Consider the following 20270-nt stretch of genomic DNA (forward strand, 5'->3'; position numbering starts at 1 on the left):
CCTCGGCTGCCCTACGCTGCCGGCCGGGGCACATCGCCAGCCTCCAGCTGCCATGGCTTGGTTGCAGCCAGGCTGGAGAAGGGGGCGAGAAGGGGGTGATTGGGCAGCCGGGGCCACCCCTCCAGGCAGAAGAAAAAGAGGAGGAGGAGGGAAGGGGGTTCGGGTCGCATCCTCATTACCCCCAGGATTTTCATTTTTACCGAATTTGAGGTAATTTACCCCTGTTTCCTGACCACTGCACTAAGTACACTTTATGGTTCAATAGTTTGTAGAACAACCTTTAGCAGCAATAACTTGAAGTAACAGTTTTCTGTATGATTTTTTCTCCCTCACATCATTGTGGAGGAATTTTGGTCCACTCTTCTTTACAACATTGATTCCGTTCATTGAGGTTTATGGGCATTTGTTCATGCAGAGCTCTCTGAAGGTTCTGCCACAGCATTTCAAATGGGTTGAGGTCTGGACTTTGACTGGGCCATTGCAACACCTTGACTCTTTTCTTTTTCACCCATTCTGTTGTAGATTTGCTGGTGTGCTTAGGATCATTGTCCTGTTGCATGAACCAATTTCGGCCCAGCTTTAGCTGTCGGACAGATGGCCTCATATTTGACTCTAGAATATTTTGATATACAGATGAGTTCACGGTCAACTCTATGACTACAAGGTGTCCAGCTCCTGTGGCTGCAAAACAAGCCCAAATAATCTTTCCTCCACCACTGTGCTTGACAGTTGGTATGAGGTGTTTGTGCTAATATGCTGTGTTAGGTTTTCACCAAATGTAGCACTGTGCATTAAGGTCAGACATCTCCACTTTGGTGTTGTCTGTCCAAAGGACATTGTTGCAGAAGTCTTGTGGTTTGTCCAGATACAACTTTTCAAACCTAAGCCATGCTGCCATGTTCTTTGTAGAGAGAAGAGGCTTTCTCCTGACAACCCTTCTAAACCAACCATATTTATTCATCATGTACCATCATGAACTTTAACATTTAACATGCTAACTGTGGCCTTTAGAGTCTGATATGTAGGTCTTGGGTTTTGGCAATTTTTTCTGAGCACTTGCACAGTCTGAGCTTGGGGTGAATTTGCTTTAACTCCTGGGAAGATTGGCAATTGTCTTGAATGGTTTCCACTTGTTAATAATCTTCCTCAGTGTAGACTGAGATATTTTCAGTTGTTTGGAAATGGCCTTATAACCCTTCCCAGATTGATGGGCAGAAACAGTTGCTTCTCTACAGTCATTGCTGATATGTTTCCTCCTTGGCATTCTGTTAATACACACCTGAATGCTCCAGAGCAGCAAATTGCTAAAACTTCAGCTTTTATAGAGCTGTTAGCCTCTTAATTCCAATGGAAGCAGTAAGGGTGTACTTAGTTTTTCATTTTGGTTTTAGGTTTGTAAAATAAAAGAAATCATTACATGATGTAATGTCATTTGCTGTTGGTCATCTGAGGTTGCATCTACCTTATTTTCAGACTCGCTAAGGAACAAATGATTTTTATTATGTCCTGATACGTAAAACCATAGAATTCAAAGAGGGTGTACTTTCTTTTTCACATGACTGTAGCCTTTCAGTGAAAAAGAATGATATGTCTTATTCCAAAAAAAGACAATAAAGAGGAAAGGGAAAGAAATGATTTAATCTCTCTCTCTCTCTCTCTCTCTCAGTCTCTGTCTCTTATTTTTTGTTAGTTCCATTACCGGGATAGTTAATGCAAAGGGTTTTTTTTAACTAAATTGCCAGATTGCAATTCAAAGAAATCATACATTTAAAATTCATCCACATAGCTGCCCCTTCTCCTACCAATCCCTACTAGCACCACTGTTCTTTAGTCCAGAGTAGAGGAACTATTAGCTTTTTAGGTGTTGATGAACTTCCATTTTGTCTCACTTTTGGCCATAGTGACTTGGGCTAAATTCACCTCTCACCACAGCTGCATCTTTAGGGAAGAAATAATACACACAACCAATCACATACCTATCACATTCCAGGTTAGGTGCTCAAAGACTGAAATAAAGGAATACAAATCGTGACGCCCTCATTATGGCTGGCAGTATCTTTATTCAGACCTTCAGATTTCTAATTACCGCAACTATACTGCTTATTGCAGAATTTATTTATGCAGACATAGACCGATGCACATGTGGCTGCACAGACACAGTTTTCTTTTTGAGAACAAAAAACAGCCCGGATTTAAAACAATAAATGCCCACCAAATTCATTTATTCCCACCATATAGCTTTTGTGCTGATTGTTTCCTTATAGTGGAATCAAAATGTCCCAGAACATCCTTGAAACACAAACTCATCCAAGAAAACAACTACCTTCTGACACCACATCCTTGCTTTGGACTTGAGGCATTTTCCCAATCTCTCTCTCTCTCTCTCTCTCTCTCTCTCTCTCTCTCTCTCTCTCTCTCTCACACACACACACACACACACACACACACACACACACACACACACACACACACACACACACACACACACACACACACACACATTAACCCTAATTTTCCCAAATCATAATTTGCTGTATGAAGGATCTTAAAAATAATTTGGGTAAGTTTATTTTATTTGACTGGAATGACAGAAAGTCTTCTTGGTAAACACCCAGGGCTCCTGCACTTTCTCTTCATTTTGAATCCCATACTGGCCTTTGAATACTTATCTTAGCAATGCACACAATGGTTCTACTGGCGAGTTCTTTTTAAAAGTCAGCAAACAGTTCCATGTATTCTGACAATTGAATTGAAAGCCTGACATAAATCCACTAGACATCTGGCAAATTCACAGGGGGAAAGGAATAATGCAACATACAAAGAGCAAAAGAATAGAACCACACAGCAGGCAAATATTGCATTTTCCATGCCCCGCCCAGGGCAGGCAAATCAAAACTACAAGTACGGAGATAATAGAAAGAATTTTATATTTAAAATAAAAAAACTTGAAAGAGACAATAATCTTTTTCAAATACTGAACACTAGTTGGTTTCCCTTTTGTACACAAAGTAACTCCACTAAAGTTAAAATGATTTATAAACTTATATAAGGATTATGATGAAGAAGATGATGATGATGATGATGATGTGCCATAAAATCAATTCTGATTTACAGAGACCCTTTTCAGAGTTTTCTAGGTAAACAGTACTCAAAAGTGGTTTACCATTTCCCTTCTGGGGCCATCCTGGCACTGTGCAGTTTGTCCAAGGCCACACGGCCTGGCAACTGTGGGCCCATGCTCCTTATACCTGATGGGATTCATGCAGTTTTTGACAGGTCTTCAGACCAAAACACCAACCACAACACAAGAAGTATTTGAAAGCAGAAAATGAATGGGAAAGTGGGCCATATGAAGGGAAATCTTTTTGAGATGGAAACAGTATGAATAGGAGCACAAGAATCACTTATGACTTCCACTAACTATTTGCAGAGTCAGAGCTGGGTTCAAAAGGTGCCCACCTTTCCACATGCAGAGGGTGGAGCCCACTCACAGTTATGTTTTTTGTCTTAACATTTTAAGTTAGAGAGTTGGTTTAAAATAAGAAAACTATTATCAAAAGATGTTTTGTTTGAACACAAAGAACTCACACAGCCATAACCATGAGATCTGCGAAACAACCTTCATCTTACGGTACTGGACAGAATATTCCACTACTGTTTGCAGAACAGAACTAGCAATTACTTTTGTTCTGCTCATGGAACATCAGTTTTTTAGATAAGCTGTAAGACTTTTCAGGAAGTTCTTCACAAATAACTCAGACACAATGTCTGCTGCTATAAATTTGAAGTCGGTATATACACTATTACTTTATCTACACACAATATGCTCTGTTGTTTTATGTACACACAGTTTTGAAAGTGCAACTAAACTGAACTATATAATCCATGGGAATGAGGCATCTCAGGATGAAACTGTATTAAAAACATATCCCTGGATACTGTCAGTAGGACTGCAAGATCATTTTTCCTTTTGGAACTCCTGTGCCTTTAATAGCTGCATGACATGCAAAACACAACAGATACATAACAGCTGCAGCCATGCTTGGGGTGAGAATATAATGTTTAACAAATAGTCAAAAGCACTGGGTACTTTTATTTATGATAGCAATAATCTTTCTTTTGCTGGAAATATTTAAGCAGAGTTTGGGCAGCTATCTATCATTATGTCTTCAGTCAGTAGCACATTGGACTAGAGCAGTGAGTAAACTTCTGACCTTCTAGATGTTTTAGACTTCAACTCCCAGAATCCCTATCCATTGGTCGTATTGGTTGGAGGTTTTGGGATTTGAAGTCCAAAACATATGGAGAACCAAAGGTTGAGAAATGCCAGAACAGAAGAATTCTATGGTCCTTTCCACTCACAAATTCTGTTTCTAACAATTGAATTCCCCTTCATGGATTGCTGCCTTGTTGTGGAGAAGGGGCTTGAGTAATTCAGAAAAGCTATGGGCTATGTCGTGCAGGGACACACAAGAAAACTCCATGGACAGAAACAAAAGGCTAAAATATATGATGCTGGAAGATGGGCCCCTCAGGTCAGAAGGCATCCAATATGTTACTGAGGAAGAGCGGAGGACAAGTACAAGTAGTTCCAGAGCTAATGAAATGGTTGGGCCAAAGTTGAAAGGACACACAGCTGTGGACGTGCGTGGAAATGAAAGGAAAGTCTGATGCTGCAAAGAAAAGTACTGCATAGGAACCTGGAATGTAAGATCTATGAACCTTGGTAAGCTTGATATGGTCAAACAGGAGATGGCAAGAATAAACACTGACATCCTGGGCATCAGTGAACTAAAATGGATGGGAATGGGCGAATTCAATTCAGACGATTATCATATCTACTATTGCAGGCAAGAATCCCATAGAAGAAATGGAATAGCCCTCATAGCCAACAAAAGAGTGGGAAAAGCTGTACTGGGATACAATATTAAAATGATAGAATGATTTCAATACGAATCCAAGGCAGATCTTTCAACATCACAGTACTCCAAGTTTATGCACCTACCACCAATGCTGAAGAGGCTGAAACTGACCAATTCTATGAAGACTTACAACACTTTCTAGAAATGACACCAAAGAAAGACATTCTCCTTATTCTAGGGGATTGGAATGCTAAAGTAGGGAGTCAAGAGATAAAAGGAAGAACAGGTAAGTGTGGCTTGGGAGTTCAAAATGAAGCAGGGCAAAGGCTAATAGAGTTTGTCAAGAGAACAAGCTGGTCATCACAAACAATTTTTTTCCAACAACACAAGAGGCAACTCTACACATGGAAATCACCAGATGGGCAATACCAGCCAAAGATGGAGAAGTGGTATATAGTCAGCAAAAACAAGACCTGGAGCTGATTGTGGCTCTGATCATCAGCTTCTCATAGCAAAATTCAAGCTTAAACTGAAGAGAGTAGGAAAACCCACTGGGCTAGTCAGGTATAATCTAAACCAAATCCCTTATGAATACACCGTGGAAGTGAAGAACAGATTTAAGGAACTCGATTTGGTGGACAGAGTGCCTGAAGAACTTTGGATAGAGGCTCGTAACATTGTACAGGAGGCAGCAACAAAAACCATCCCAAAGAAAAGGAAATGCAAGACAGCAAAGTGGCTGTCCAATGACGCCTTACAAATAGCAGAGAAGAGAAAGGAAATAAAATGCAAGGGAGATGGAAAATTACAGAAAATTGAATGCAGACTTCCAAAGAATAGCAAGGAGAGACAAGAGGGCCTTCTTAAATGAACAATGCAAAGAAATAGAAGAAAATAATAGAAAAGGAAAAACCAGAGATCTGTTCAGGAAAATTGGAGATATTAAAAGAACATTTTGTGCAAAGATGGACATGATAAAGGACAAAAAATGGTAGGGACCTAACAGAAGCAGAAGATATCAAGAAGAGGTGGCAAGAATACACAGAGGAATTACACCAGAAAGATTTGGATATCCCGGACAACCCAGATAGTTTGGTTGCTGACCTGGAGAGTGAAGTCAAGTGTGTCTTAGAAAGCCTGGCTAACAACAAGGCCAGTGGAGGTGATGCCATTACAGTTGAACAATTTAAAATCTTAAAAGATGATGCTGTTAAGGTGCTACATTCAATATGCCAGCAAGTTTGGAAAACTCAGCAGTGGCCAGAGGATTGGAAAAGATCAGTCTACATCCCAATCCCAAAGAAGGGCAATGCCAAAGAATGCTCCAACTACTGTACAATTTCAACTACCGTGAAACTCATCTCACACGCTAGCAAGGTTATGCTCAAAATCCTCCAAGGTAGGCTTCAGCAGTATGTGGACCAAGAACTCCCAGAAGTACAAGCGGGATTTCAAAGGGGCAGGGGAACTTGAGACCAAATTGCTAAAATGCGCTGGATTATGGAGAAAGCCAGAGAGTTCCAGAAAAACATCTACTTCTGCTTCATTGACTCCACAAAAGCCTTTGACTGTATGGACCACAGCAAACTATGGCAAGTCCTTAAAGAAATGGGAGTGCCTGACCACCTTATCTATCTATTGCGAAACCTATATGTGGGACAGAAAGCAACAGAACTGGATATAGAACAACTGATTGGTTCAAAATTGGGAAAGGTGTATGACAAGGCTGTATATTGTCCCGTGTCTTATTTAACTTATATGCAGAATACATCATGTCAAAGGCCATACTGGATGAATCCCAAGCCAGAATTAAGATTACCGGAAGAAATATCAACAACCTCTGATATGCAGATGATACCACTCTGATGGCAGAAAGCGAGGAGGAATTAAAGAGCCTCTTAATGAGGGTGAAAGAGGATAGTGCAAAATATGGTCTGAAGCTCAACATCAAAATACCCAAAATCATGGCCACTGGTCCCATCACCTCCTGGCAAATAGAAGGGGAAGATATGGAGGCGGTGACAGATTTTACTTTCTTGGGCTCCGTGATCACTGCAGATGGTGACAGCAGCCACAAAATTAAAAGATGCCTGCTTCTTGGGAGGAAAGCGATGACAAACCTTGACAGCATCTTAAAAAGCAGAGACATCACCTTGCTGACAAAAGTCTGCATAGTCAAAGGTATGTTTTTTTCTAGTAGTGATGTATGGAAGTGAGAGCTGGACCATAAAGAAAGCTGACCACAGAAGAATTGATGCTTTTGAATTGTGGTGCTGGAGAAGGCTCTTGAGTCCCCTGGACTGCAAGGAGAACAAACCTATCCATTCTAAAGGCAATCAATCCTGAGTGCTCACTGGAAGGACAGATCCTGAAGCTGAGGCTCCAATATTTTGGCCATCTCATGAGAACAGAAGACTCCCTGGAAAAGTCCCTGATGTTGGGAAAGTGTGAAGGCAAGAGGAAAAGGGGACGACAGAGGATGAGATGGTTGGACAGTGACATCGAAGCTACCAACATGAATTTGAACCAACTCTGGGAGGCAATGGAAGACAAGGGGTCACGAGGAGTCGGACAGGACTAACCAACTAAACAACAACAAACTATTGAATTTCTACCCATCATGCAACTATTGAAGGAAAATAACTGCCAGAAAGGAAACAAAGTGGCACCTTTATTCTTAACAATTCACTTGTGGGCAGGAAAAGTACTTGGTTACTTAATCTCTTTAGCCTTTGTTTTCTGCATCTGTACCCAAACAATAGGCAGCTATTCTTTGTTAATTATTATATTGTCTGAAGCCATGCATGTCACTTGCAGGGGTGTACCTTAAATTTGCTGTTTGTATTCAAAGATTGGCTGGTACCTGCTGATAGGGGAGAGAAATATTGCTAAATGGGCATTAAAGGAGATTAGGAAGGTGTTAGAGAAAGAGAGGAGTGGAAACAAGAAACACTAATACCATATAAAAGGGTTAAGGAAGGAACACAAAATCTTTACTACCAACAGCAGGAAGCACAAACTTCAGTGTCTTTTCAAGCAAAAGAAATTTCTGCCTTTGGCATGTATACATTTGGCATGGCAATTTAACCTGTTTATAATAGAAGTCACCCAGCATGTAGAGGATGCTTTATTATAGTTCCTGTGATGTAAAAGAGTAGTTAATACCAGTTGGCTAGCTTTGTCACAACACACATCCCCAAACTCTGTGCCAAGGTAACTGTCCAATGATAAATAGTAGTAGGAAATACTACAGCTAAAGGAGTTTTAGAATTGCATTGTTTTAGTCTTGGATGGGAAATCTGTGCCCCTCCAGATTTTGTTGGGACTACTTCTTCCATTATCTGTCACCTGTGGAAGGAGAGAAGGGAGCTACAGTCCAACAATATTTGCAGGGGTACACCTTCTCCATTTCTGGGTTAAATGGTTGGATTAATCAGTACAAAAGCTATTAGCCAGTAGAATTGAGCCGGAGGGATAACAGAAAAAACTGCAGCTGGTAACAACTGCTCAAGAGAACCCCTTCTGCTTTCTCTTCTATTACCAATCCCCTTACCAAATTATAAGCATGTGAAAATTCTCGATCAAATAAATGACAGTTCCAGATATCTGGAGATCCAAATATTAGTCCAGTTCTAGATCGCGATAGGATCAGAAGAGACACAGGTTGTGCTGGGTTGGATCAGGTTAGATCAGAGCTCTACATAAACCCAGAAGGTCCATTTTAGTCTACACTGCCATTTTTAATCTGCCTATAGCACAGTCATAACAGTGGGAATTAAGGTCACACTCCTAGGGGAAATAGCTGTAGTTATTACATAAGGAAGCTAATATAATAACAGAGAATGAAGTATTATTGTATTTACTTCTAACTATTTAAACTATACAGTGTACATCCTCTGACATTTCCCTCAATAGCTCAGAAAGGCATCTGACTGGATAACAGGATAATACTGTATACTAGTTTAAAGACGGGAGAGTAACCATGAATTGTGATAGCCTGGCTTTTATATTTTTGGTTCCTCTCAGTCTTCTACAATAGCAAAAATCACAGATAGCGTTGCTCTCCAAATAATGCAATGCTATGTTTTGGACCCAGTTTATACCAACATTCCACTTATCAGCTTCTGCTGCCATCTACTCATCTTTTATTTCAGAAATTTTTTAATTTTTGAGTTAAGATTCAGATGGTGCTTATATTCAGTTCTTTTCTGAACATTCCCATGTACTTCTATACTTTTGAAGAATGCATTTTTCACAGAAAACAGTAGTTTAATGCTGTTATTGCCCCAGAAGGATAATTTATTTAAAAGTTTAGAAATCCTGAATGTACTCAATAGGAGGATAATCTGTGCTGAATACACCGGGGTTTACCTCTGATGAAACATGCCCAGATCAGTTAAAGTAAGGCTGAGGAACATGTGGTCTAAGAGATGCTGAGGGACTACAACTCCCATTATTCTTTAACATTGGCTATGATGGCTAGGGCTGATGGGACCTGCAGTCCAACAACAAAAAAGTCACACTTTCCCCAGCCCTGAATTACTCCATGGTACATCTGGAGTTAAAGCCCTTGGACTCTTTCTCCTTACAATGCAGTTAAAAACCTCCCACTTAAAACACACTAGGCAAGAAGTGTTTAATTGAATGGCACCCTGGATGTATATAACTGTGAGTGATGGTGATGATTTGCATGGCTATTTTTAGCTATCTGCTTAAGGAAATGCACACTCTCATAGCTACTGTTTGCCTACATTGCCAGTCGACCTGGGAGGATGAGGATTCTTTTTACTATGGCTTCCATTCTTATTTTAAATAATCACAGTGCACAAACTCGGTGAGTTCTGATCATACTAGACTGAATCTCTACAAAGGGATACCTGAGACATGTTGGATGACATCATATTCCTGGAACACTGGGAGGAGGTAGAATAGCAAATATTTAGTCAGGGAGGTGAACACCACTATTGTCTTTTACAAAAAAAACAAACAAACATGCAAGCCTGTTTTCCTTCACAAATCTGTCTTGCTACTATAATTTGAATCCAGACTTCACAGACACACACGCTGTTGCTGTCTTTGGAGGGTAAAATCTAGATTTCACAATCCATCTGTGTTTCCTCTACTCCCAGGTTGCTCCACATGAAGGGGGAATTTTCTGAGTTCCAGTCAAAAATGTAACATTCCCATGTTCTGCTGTAGGGTCTTGGCATATCCTAGCTCATTAAGCCACAAGCTAGTCATTAGCCCAGAGGCTGGGAACAAAATTTAAAAAAATAATTCAGTGGTTGAAATCCAGTAGTAAATTACAATCAGTCTAGTCCCATTGAATTAATGGAACCTACATAGGTATTGTCTCACCAAATTTCCACTACAGTGGGGTCTTGACTTGAGAACTTAATCCGTATTGGAAGGCGGTTCTCAAGTCAAAAAGTCTGTAAGTCAAGTCTCCATTGACCTACAGTGCACTGAAAACCAATTAATCCCATAACAGGCCGTTTTTGTTCCATTTTGGTTTTTTTCTGGTCTGTAAGTCAATTCTCAGGCTGCAAGTCAAACCTAAATTTTGCGGCCAGAGAAGTTTGTAACTCAAAAAGTCTCTAAGTCAAGCCGTCTGTAAGTCAAGGGTCCACTGTAATTCAATGGACCTACTCTACTTGTGACTTACTACTAGATTTCAGTCTATATATAAGTTGTTAAACAGCACAAACACCCTTGCCAATAATTTGTTATCATACTTCCTCCTTATTATGTACGTTTTGTGAACACCCCCATGACTGATAAGAAAAGAGCACAGAGAACTAGAAAAACTGCTACTGAAATTCCTAAAACACTTTTAAAAGCCCCCTTTAAGCATAAAAAGCAATTAAAATATTCATTACATCCCCCAGTAATATACTGCCTATCTTTTATGTTAATTTTGAAATGTAACTTTGCTAGGCTATTGTTACCAAAGAAAGCAACACATTATATATAACTACATTATTTGCAAGCTGTACATCAAACAGAGCCACTGAAGGGGACGCAGACTACAAGGATACAGTTTGGTACCACTTCAGTGCAGTTGCCCTAGTCTATGGAATCCTGGGATCTGTAGTTTGGTGAGGTGTTTAGGGTTCTCAGCTAGAAAGCTCTAGTGCCTTCCCTGAACTATGCCACAGAATACTACGTAAACAGAATACTAAGTAAAGTAAGTACCAAACAACAAATCCCAGGATTCTGTTGGATGGAATCATGGCAGTTAAAGTGGTCAGACTGCTGTAACTGTAGAGCAGACAGAGGTCTTAACGAGTAGTTTTGGTGCCCACAGCTTTGCAGTCCTACTTTTCAAGCTTGGTTCACAACGTGGAGGGACCATGGAAGAACTGAGAGGAATGCCTGGGTCTGAGCATGTGATGGCCATAGTGGTTCCGCATCAAACCTACCTTTGTTCTGGGTTTCCTTTGCTCAGGGGGGAGTGGCTAAAGGTGGCAATATGTGCTTGAGGCACGCAGTTTATGGCCTTCCTGGGCAAATACCTTCAAGCACATGAGTGCCCTTCTAGCAGCAGGTTTTTGTGCCTTCTAAATGTTGGACTCCTCGGTCAAAATCCCTGTTGCCCTGCCCTAGTTACATCTCTAATTGTAGATACTCTCCAGATTTTAAATAGACTGTATTCTCAAAGGCTTTCACGGCTGGGATCCAACGGTTGTTTTAGGCTTTTTGGGCTGTTTGGCCGTGTTCTGGAGGTTTTTTTTCCTAACGTTTTGCCAGCCTCTGTGGCCGGCATCTTCAGAGGACAGGAGTTAGAACACGGACAGAGTTCTAGCTCCTGTCCTCTGAAGATGCCGGCCACAGAGACTGGGGAAACGTTAGGAAGAAAAACCTCCAGAAGCCAGGCAAACTGCCCGAAAAGCCTACAACAACCATTTAAACAGACTCTTTCTGCAAATTAGAATAATCCTTTGGACACTTCAGAAATGTAGTAGCATTAGCAAGTTTAATGCAGAAACCAGGGCTCTGCAGTTAAATAAAAAATACATGAAATAGAGGTAGAGCAGTGAAATGATAAGATGGAAAATAACACAATAAAAATGAGCCAGTGTTGTGTAGTCAGTGGAGCAACAGACTAGGACTCAGGAAATCCGGGTCTGAATCCCTGTTTGACCAGGAAAAATCTCTGGGGCCCAGTATGGCAGGAGTAAAACCACTCCTTAAATATCTGACCTACTTTGAAAATACTGCAAGGCTTCATATAAATCAGATGTGATTTGATGGCACATCACAACAACATATAATAAAAATATTCATATGTCAAAGCTAAGCTTGTAGCTCCAATTTCTTTAAGTGTCTAGTAGCTCTAGATAGAAGAATTCATTATCTTCCTGATTTTCAAAGAAAACTATGATGGCTACTTGGTAACTTTCATAAGAAAATGTAACTGCCAACAAGTAATTAATGCATTCTATTTCTGAACCTAGGATGTTATCAATAATCTGGCCAATTCTTATTATTATTCATAAAAGGAGCAATGTAGGATGTAACATTTAAGGTCCTCCATACAGTATATCTCTGGTTACAGGAGTAAAAGCGCTGCTTCATAGGAACGTTACAAAGTCTTCCCTCAAAGTATGCTGAAGACATGGCTTGAAAATGTAAACTAGTAAATGCCTTAACGGTGTACTACTAAGACTATCTAGGTAAATTTGTTTTTCTGGAAATTCAGGTACCATAGGAAAAACTCTGAATGCTGACTCAAGGAACCAGTTGTGAGACTTAATGTCCTCTAAAGAGAACAAGGATGTGGAGGCAGATGTGGAAGTCGATAAAATATCCAAAGGCACTTCTCCTTCCCTTGGCACATTCCTATGCTCACACACTGAGGATCTCTGCCGAAGGGCCTCCTCCATTTACTACTCAGAGCGGAAGTCTCTTGTCTACTTTCTGCATGTTGTGCTTGTTTACTCTGCTGTCGTTTCTCCTGCCGCTGGCTTTTGATGCAAGGTGTGCTATTAAGCTGTCTGTGACAGGTTGTGGGTGCCTCCATGGTAGTGCTTTAAACTCATCTCTGTTAAATAGAATGTTTAATTTTATAATTACTCTGAATGGGCCTGAACAGTTGCTATGTAGTTTAGACACATCCCACTCTTGGCTATGGGAAGGGAGGGGCAAAAGTGAACCAAGGGGCTTGGTGACTCATTTTATGTACATGTATTTTCATGCTGTGCTAAATGTGTGTAGGCAACAATGCCTTGGAGTCCTTGTGTAAGACTTCATGTCCAGCGTTTTGTGGGAGTGGAAAATCTGAAAGACTTTTTGCATATAGGACTTCTATATTATCCCAACATCTTGCTTGAAGTCCAAAGCCAGGATTCTTCTCGCTTGGTCAGCGTGCCGTGTCCTATTTCACATGGAGCTGAGCTTTTAGTGAGAAGGCATGCAGGTCCTTCTTGTACAAGTTTTTTTAAGCTTTGTTTGTTACAAAAGCGTGATGTCCTTCTTGCTTGCCAGCCACCCAGAGACTGCATGGAACATTATGGGCAGCGTAGAATGAATGTTCCACCTGTGCAGCAGGAGGATACTGGCTGAAATGAACGGTATTGATTTTGCAAAGTACAAGAGAGCAGGGAATGGATTTCTTGTTCATTTCTGTGACGGAAAGCAGCTCTGGGGGCAGTTTTAGTGGGAAGCAGGATGCCAAATGTTAAAATGAACTTGTTGCATTACTTATTTCTTCTTAGTAGCCAAGCTACTATTATTGTTATTACTCCTCTAATTGCACAAATAACCCAATGGCTTATGCCTGCGAAAATGTGCAAGATGTTATATCCAGGCAGCCAGCACGGTGCAATTTGACAGTGTAATCAATCACTTGTTCATGTTATGTCAGTTGCACAACAAGGCTGGTGAAGTGCTTCAAGGAGACATTATTTCCTCCTTACTGTGATTTCCTCTACTCTACTCACATAACCACACAACAGGATTTCAGACATTGCGTTGCAGGTTATTAACATAGTTCATTGTCAGTGGGGAAAAAATATAGGCAAATGCTCTCTGGTTCCATCTAGTCGCCAATTTTGATATTGTACCATAAAAATAGTTGTAAAAATACATAAGGCAAAGCCAAAGAATACTTCCCTCCCACTTAGCACAGATAAGAGAAAGGCATATAACCTGAAAAATTCCTGTCAAAATAACTCAGAAATACCTCAACTGTTATACGTAGAACTTTGTAACTAGGTACATTACTTTTTATCCAAATGTAATTACTTAGACATAACAGTTACTTCTAACTAATAGGTTTTGAACTCTGCATACTAGTTCTATTAGTCCATAATTTGACTAATTGTTCCCTTATGGTGAATTTATTCAGGAACATCTGATGAAAAACTTTGTCAAAAGTGCTTTAGAAAACCCAATAACTGTGTATACCAGAACACCCTATCCACATAATAAAAATTAAGATTTGTTTATATTCCTAAAGTTCCCTATTCTCTTCTGTCTGTAAGAAGATTGCAAAATTAACAACAACAAAAACCATGTGACAGTCCTGACCAGATACAGCACGAGTATATCTTGCAAGAATAGCTTTAGAAGACAGACCCCTTTAGTACCACTGACGTAGTAATGCCATTAATGTTCCTGTTTACAAACGGGCAAAATGTGGGGGTGACTACACAGACATTTACTCTTTGGTCTGCTGTGGAGATGGCTGGTTTGATCCTGTAGCTAGTGATCAGACAACATCTTTGCTGGAGTGAACCAGTCTGCCCCCAGAGTGTTCCTATCTACACCTTTCTAGCTTCTATTTTTTTGGTGTAGGATTGCTCCATTTTGTTTCATTTCCAGTGAGTTTGATTGCTGGAAACAAACCAAAACAAGCTGACATGTGGAAGCTTTCTGCTTCAGCTTGCCAGCTGGTTTCAATTTCAATTTTAACTGTCTTTTTAATTAACAGACAGTTTAACCACTGAATGATATGGGGCAACTGGGAAATTAAAAACTTCCTCTCTCTGTGGAGGGAGACAGGGAGGGGGCAAGGAGGGAGATTTTTCTTCTTTACAGCTTTTCTGTCCCTGGCAAAACAAGTTGGCTTTCCAGGATGTAAAGAAAAGAAAAACATCCCCCACCTTGCCTCTTCCTGTCTCCTCCCACTTTTAGAAGGAATCTTCAATATTTTTTTTCTCAAAAAGGTACAGTGGACCAAATAGGGTGACTATGCCATGTGGATGCACCACATGGCATATGAGATCTCTGAACAACCTAAATTGACCTTATTTAGCTTGCACCAGCTAAGCCATGTGGCCAAGCCATGAGGCTCTGAAGAGCAACACCCATCTCTAATTAACTCAGCCACAGCTATTTAGATATCTGAGTAGAACTGCAAGCTTCCCCTCTGCAAGGGCTCCTAGGCTTCTCATAAAGCAGTGTATAGAAAGGAAAGGCCCAACCATCTTAGGTTTAGAGGAACACTTTGAAACATGCAAACAACACAGTTCCTTCAGCAGTAGTAGAATGAATTCCCTATGATCAACACTGTCTGTAAAGGTAGGTCAGTGCCATTCTGAATCAAACGCAATGTCCAGTCCAAACACTTTTCTCAAGCATCCCCAATAAAGTCACTAAACCAGGCATGCAAGAAAATGGCCCCGTTGTTTTCAACCTTGGGTAACACACTTGTTTTTGGACTGCAAATCCCAGAAACCTTGGTCAGCACAGCTAGTGGTGAAAGCTTCTGAGAGTTGCAGTCCAAGAACAAGTGTGTTACCCAAGGTTGAAAACCACTGCCATAGCCAATGGTGAGGAATGATGAAAGTTGGCGCCACACATTCCCTCTTTCTATGTTAAGCATAGGTGTTCTGTTTCTGTCCCACCTTCATAACTGTGTGATGTTTACAATGGGTTATGTTTGTTTCATTGTTACATTCCTCTCCCTACAAGGAATTCAAGGCATAGTACACAGTTGTCTCAAGCCCACCTGTCCTTCGCCACAGTCTGTGAGGTTTGTCTAAAAGGGACCGAGAGGGCTTAACCCACAGTTGCCCCAGTGCGTTAAAAGGGAGAGAGGATTTGAATCCAGGCCTCCATGGTCCCATCCCACTGCTCTAGCCAATACTCCATATCCACACTTTAAGATGCCATAGGACTCTGTTCTTCTTTTTTCCGTCCTCACAGTTGGGAAAACACAAGTGATCTCCTACATGCCTAGTAACAAAGAGCTCCCTGAACAGCACTCCATGTGTTCCTGGTTTTACTCTGAATCCCAAAGGCTTCAGGTCAGTCTTAAAGCACATCCAAAAGGTATCTTGGACTTAGACTTGGGCAGTAGGTCCCTTAACCAGGATATAAGGAAATAACAGAACTGCCAGTGTGGTGTAATGGACAGAACATTGGACTAAGATCCTGGGTTCAAATCCCTGCTTGGCCATGGAAACTCACTGTCACTGGAGGGGGACACTGGCAAATACACTCCTTAAATATCTTGCATACTTTGAAAGCCCTGTTAGGATCACCCTAAGTCAAACATGCCCTGATAGCACACAAAAACAACGTAACAAGGACAGAAAGTCACAGCAAAATCCTCAGATTATGAAATTATAGAGATGGTAGCAGGGAAGGAGTCTCACCTTATCCCAACCTTGGCCAACTTTCACCAGCATAGTAACCCAGTCCTTGGCCATTTTGAAACAGAACACAGTATGCTCCCTTTGTTGGAGGGGCACCACAGTAGCCCATAGTAGAGAAACAAGATTCTCCCAGGCTTTAGAAAGAATTCCCCATCTATTTGCTGCCTTTTCCTTCCCTTTTATCTCCACTCTCCAGCTCCTATTGTTAGTTCCTTGCCTGAGGGCCTCTCACACATTACACTGGAGCACACCCAGATGCTTGCTTACCCTGGCCAGCCCTATGGAAACCTTGCCAACGGGAATTTGCTGCGTTCCCATCTCTTCCCCCCCCCCCAAAAAAAATAGGTGTTAGAAATGTGGCCACGACTAACTTGTCCTGGTGGTTTCTAGGGAGTACACTCATAACTCAAAGGCTGATGGAAAGGGGGTCAAAACTGCTTCCAGTGGGGGAGGTCTGTTGCAGCCCTTGTCCTTCCACAGATCTGTGCCAGACCTTGACATTTTTACTTTTTTTGGGGGGGGGGAGGGGACTACAATGCCCAGAATTCTCTGGCCATCGTTCTTGGAAAAGGAGAGTCCCAAACCGAACTTTTCCAGCTTGCCTGAATTCTATATGCTTTCCCCTAGCAATTCCAAGAGATTTTTCCCCCCTTCCCCACCACAAAAGAGATGCATTTGGGACCTCAGCTAGTCAGTCACTCCGTGGGCTGTCCTCTTCTCGCCCACCCCCCCCCCCCCAGTTGAGGCGGGAATGAATAAGAAGTTTCCAGCAGTCTCGGGGAGCCCCGGGTGCCTGGGCAGGGAGACGTGTTTGCCCGCTTTCGAGTTAGGGCAGAAGAGCAGGTCCCGCGCCCGAACAGGTGGACGCTCCCGCGCGCGCGCTTCCCTCCGGGCGGTTTGCGGAGCCACCAAAGGCGAAGCTGACGGGGAGACGGGGCTCCTTACCTGCCGCCTCCGCGAGGTTCACGAGGCGAAGCCGGCGGCGGCCGGTGCTGCTCCCGCTCCGGGTCTCCCATTGCTGAAACCCGGCGGCTCCATCTGAACCGCGGACTGAGCCCCCCACCGAGGCCGGAGCGAGTCGGCCTGACCTCCTCTGCCTGAGGGACCGCTGGCGTTTGGTGTCATTGGGCACCCAGGCGTCACGTGACCGCGCGTGGGGGGGGGGAAGAAAGAAAACGCACACCCTCGGAAAGTTTGCCTTTCCGACTTCCCGAGAGGTGGCCCGCGTCACCCTCCCTCTACCTGCAAGCGGGCTGGAAAACCGGCCAAACGTCCCGGCAGGTCCGGTTGGGGGAAAACAAACACAGGCAGCGCAGGCCCGCTCCGGGACCCGCTTTATTATCCACAGGATGTTTTTAGTCGCAATCCAAGCAGTTCTTTTGTGGTCAAGTTTGCTGTGTTCGGCTCCGAAGCGGGAAAGACAGCCTCCGTCCCCTCTCTCCCTCCCCTTTCTGGGCATCTGGAGCAAAAATGAGGATCGCCTCCGTTTTTGAGCAGGGCGCACTTGTCCCCGCTTATCCCAACATCAGTTGCATTGCACTCCGTGGGGTTTACCCCCAGCTCAGGGAGAGACCGCCAGGTGTTGGCAACCTTTGGCACTCCAGAATCTTTGGACTACCCTTCTCATAATTGTAATATAACACAGTTCTCGATCGTTGCCCAAGCTTGCTGGGGCTTCTGGGAACGGAGGTGTAGACCTTCTGGAGGCAGCGACGTTGGTGCCTGTTTGGTGGGGCAGAAGGCCTGGAAGGACTGATGGACCAGGACTCAGGAGGCCTGGGTTCAAATCCCTGCTCCTTCCTGGAAGCCCACTGGGGGAGGGGCATGAAATTCCTAAAGCCACACCTTAAATATCTCACCTTGAAAGCCCTGACAGGATCCTTATAAGTCAGTTCTGACATGATGGCATATAATAAGGTAGAGACACATAGGCAGGCAGGCAGGCAGGCAGGCAAACAAGTATTTTTTCATATGCAGAGAACAGATTCTTCCTGTATCGAAGCTGGATTGGTTGTGCGGCATTCCCAATAGTAGCGAGGAGCAGGTGACAAGAAATGACTGGCCTAGAACTGCTCCTGTGGACCTTTGAAATCATCTTACTGTGCAGGAAACCATCCTGTTGAACTTTCCCCCCCACTATGGAAACAAACACAGGGCTAGCCTCAGGCATCTGTGTATGACAGGGACACTTGTCTCAGGTGCAAACTTGAAGCTGACGAGGTTGGTGATTCTGTTTACCGCACTGAGTTAATCTGAGGTGTGTCTCTCTTCCCCTCCCCTCTCCAAAGTTGGACAGAAGTACTATCTACAAAAACAAACTGTGAACAATTGGATCCCAAGATCTTTCTGTTTTCCAGTATAATACCATTTAGTCTAGATAAGAATGAGGGAAAAGGGCTTTTATTATGAGACAACATTACCAAGCCATACAAATAGGAAGCTATACTTTGGTGAATGTGGCGCTGACATTAAATCCTGACTCAAGGTGCTCCTTATCTCCTGGATAAAAAAAAAATTGGTTACCTGTCAATCACTGCATCTCAAACTGTGGTGAAAAACTTACCTACAGGAGGGAGACCAGAGTTGGCAACCTTAACGAGAAGGATGGCCTTTTGCAGCCTAAGTCTATGAGTGTTCGTTCTGCAAAACAAGGCCCGTGGATGTCAGCTACAGGCTTCTTTTCAGATGGACACACATAGTCATGAAAAGCCGTTTGAACAAGTGGAGGTGGGGGTGGGATGATTCAGACACCCTGGACTGTGACTAGAGTTACAGAAGGAACGAAAGTTCCTTCACAGCGACTTTGGGCATATCACATGATGCAAGCTCTGGCATGCTTTTACAGATGGTGCATTGGTACTGTTTTGAAACTGCACTTGGGCTCCCATCCTGGCTGGCCAGGGCTGGGATGCTTCCCAGATACTGACAGTGTTGGAGCGGAGGCTCATCATGCAGCAGAACCAGAGCTTCCGGAGCTGCCCCTCAGGTGAGAACGGTGTTGCTTCCCAGCCACCTCAACACTGGCTGGCTGGCCGGCCACATTGTTTTTCGTGGAGTGAGGGCAGCGCCAACAGTTCTTTGGGCATGCAAAGTTTTTTCACTTATGCAAAATGTTGCTTGTATGAAAATCACAAGGGTAGTGTTAGTTATAATGTGAGTCCATAATGTGGAGGACCCTTCGAAATGTATTGCCTGGAGAAAAACAAAACAAAACAATGGAGAAAGAAAAATTTGAATGGGGATGGGAGAGGAATCTTCAAATTGACCATTCCCCCTTTTCATGGTTGTATGTCAAGGCTTAAGGCTGCTCTTGTTTAAGCAGTTATAACACACATGTAGAAGTTAAATTTACCAGAATGCTAATTTGCAAGACAAATACTTTGCCTTCCTCCATATGATCAGACACTGACATAATTCACATGGGACTTGTAAATTTTCCAAGTTCTTCTGTATCTCTATATGAAACTTGTAGTGTTTTTTCAAAAAGTGGGTTTAAGCAAATGCATCAGGACTGGCAGAGATGGGCTTTGCAGCATTCCCAGGATGCTGCTCAGAGAGTTGAGATGGCATCTGCTGATGGCAAAGGCTAGAGTGAGAAAGGACAGGAAGAGGACCTACCTTAAATCTAGTGGAGGGACATTATGTGAGCAGAGGTCTTGCCCTCTGTGCCCTGCCTGAATTGGTCATGATGATGGAGTTTCCCCTTGTCTTTTGCAGGATAGCCAATCCAGTTTGGCAAATGCCAAAGATTTATTTGAGATCCTCTGTGTAATATGTGGGAAGTCTACTGTAGGGAGCAGGGAGT

General features: G+C 42.6%; 1 protein-coding gene across 4 annotated transcripts in view; it reads right to left on the minus strand.

Moving 5' to 3' along the window:
* PGCKA1 (PDCD10 and GCKIII kinases associated 1) overlaps nucleotides 1–17589 on the minus strand; it is a 75068-nt gene extending 57479 nt beyond the window's left edge. For all 4 annotated transcript variants that reach the window (XR_013545514.1, XM_073001126.2, XM_073001128.2 and 1 more), the window contains exon 1: nucleotides 17411–17589. The gene's annotated coding sequence lies outside the window, so the exon portion shown is untranslated. The remainder of the gene's footprint in view (nucleotides 1–17410) is intronic.
* Nucleotides 17590–20270: the final 2681 nt, after the last annotated feature.

This window comes from Pogona vitticeps, chromosome 5 (assembly GCF_051106095.1).
Source record: "Pogona vitticeps strain Pit_001003342236 chromosome 5, PviZW2.1, whole genome shotgun sequence".
NCBI lineage: Eukaryota > Metazoa > Chordata > Lepidosauria > Squamata > Agamidae > Pogona > Pogona vitticeps.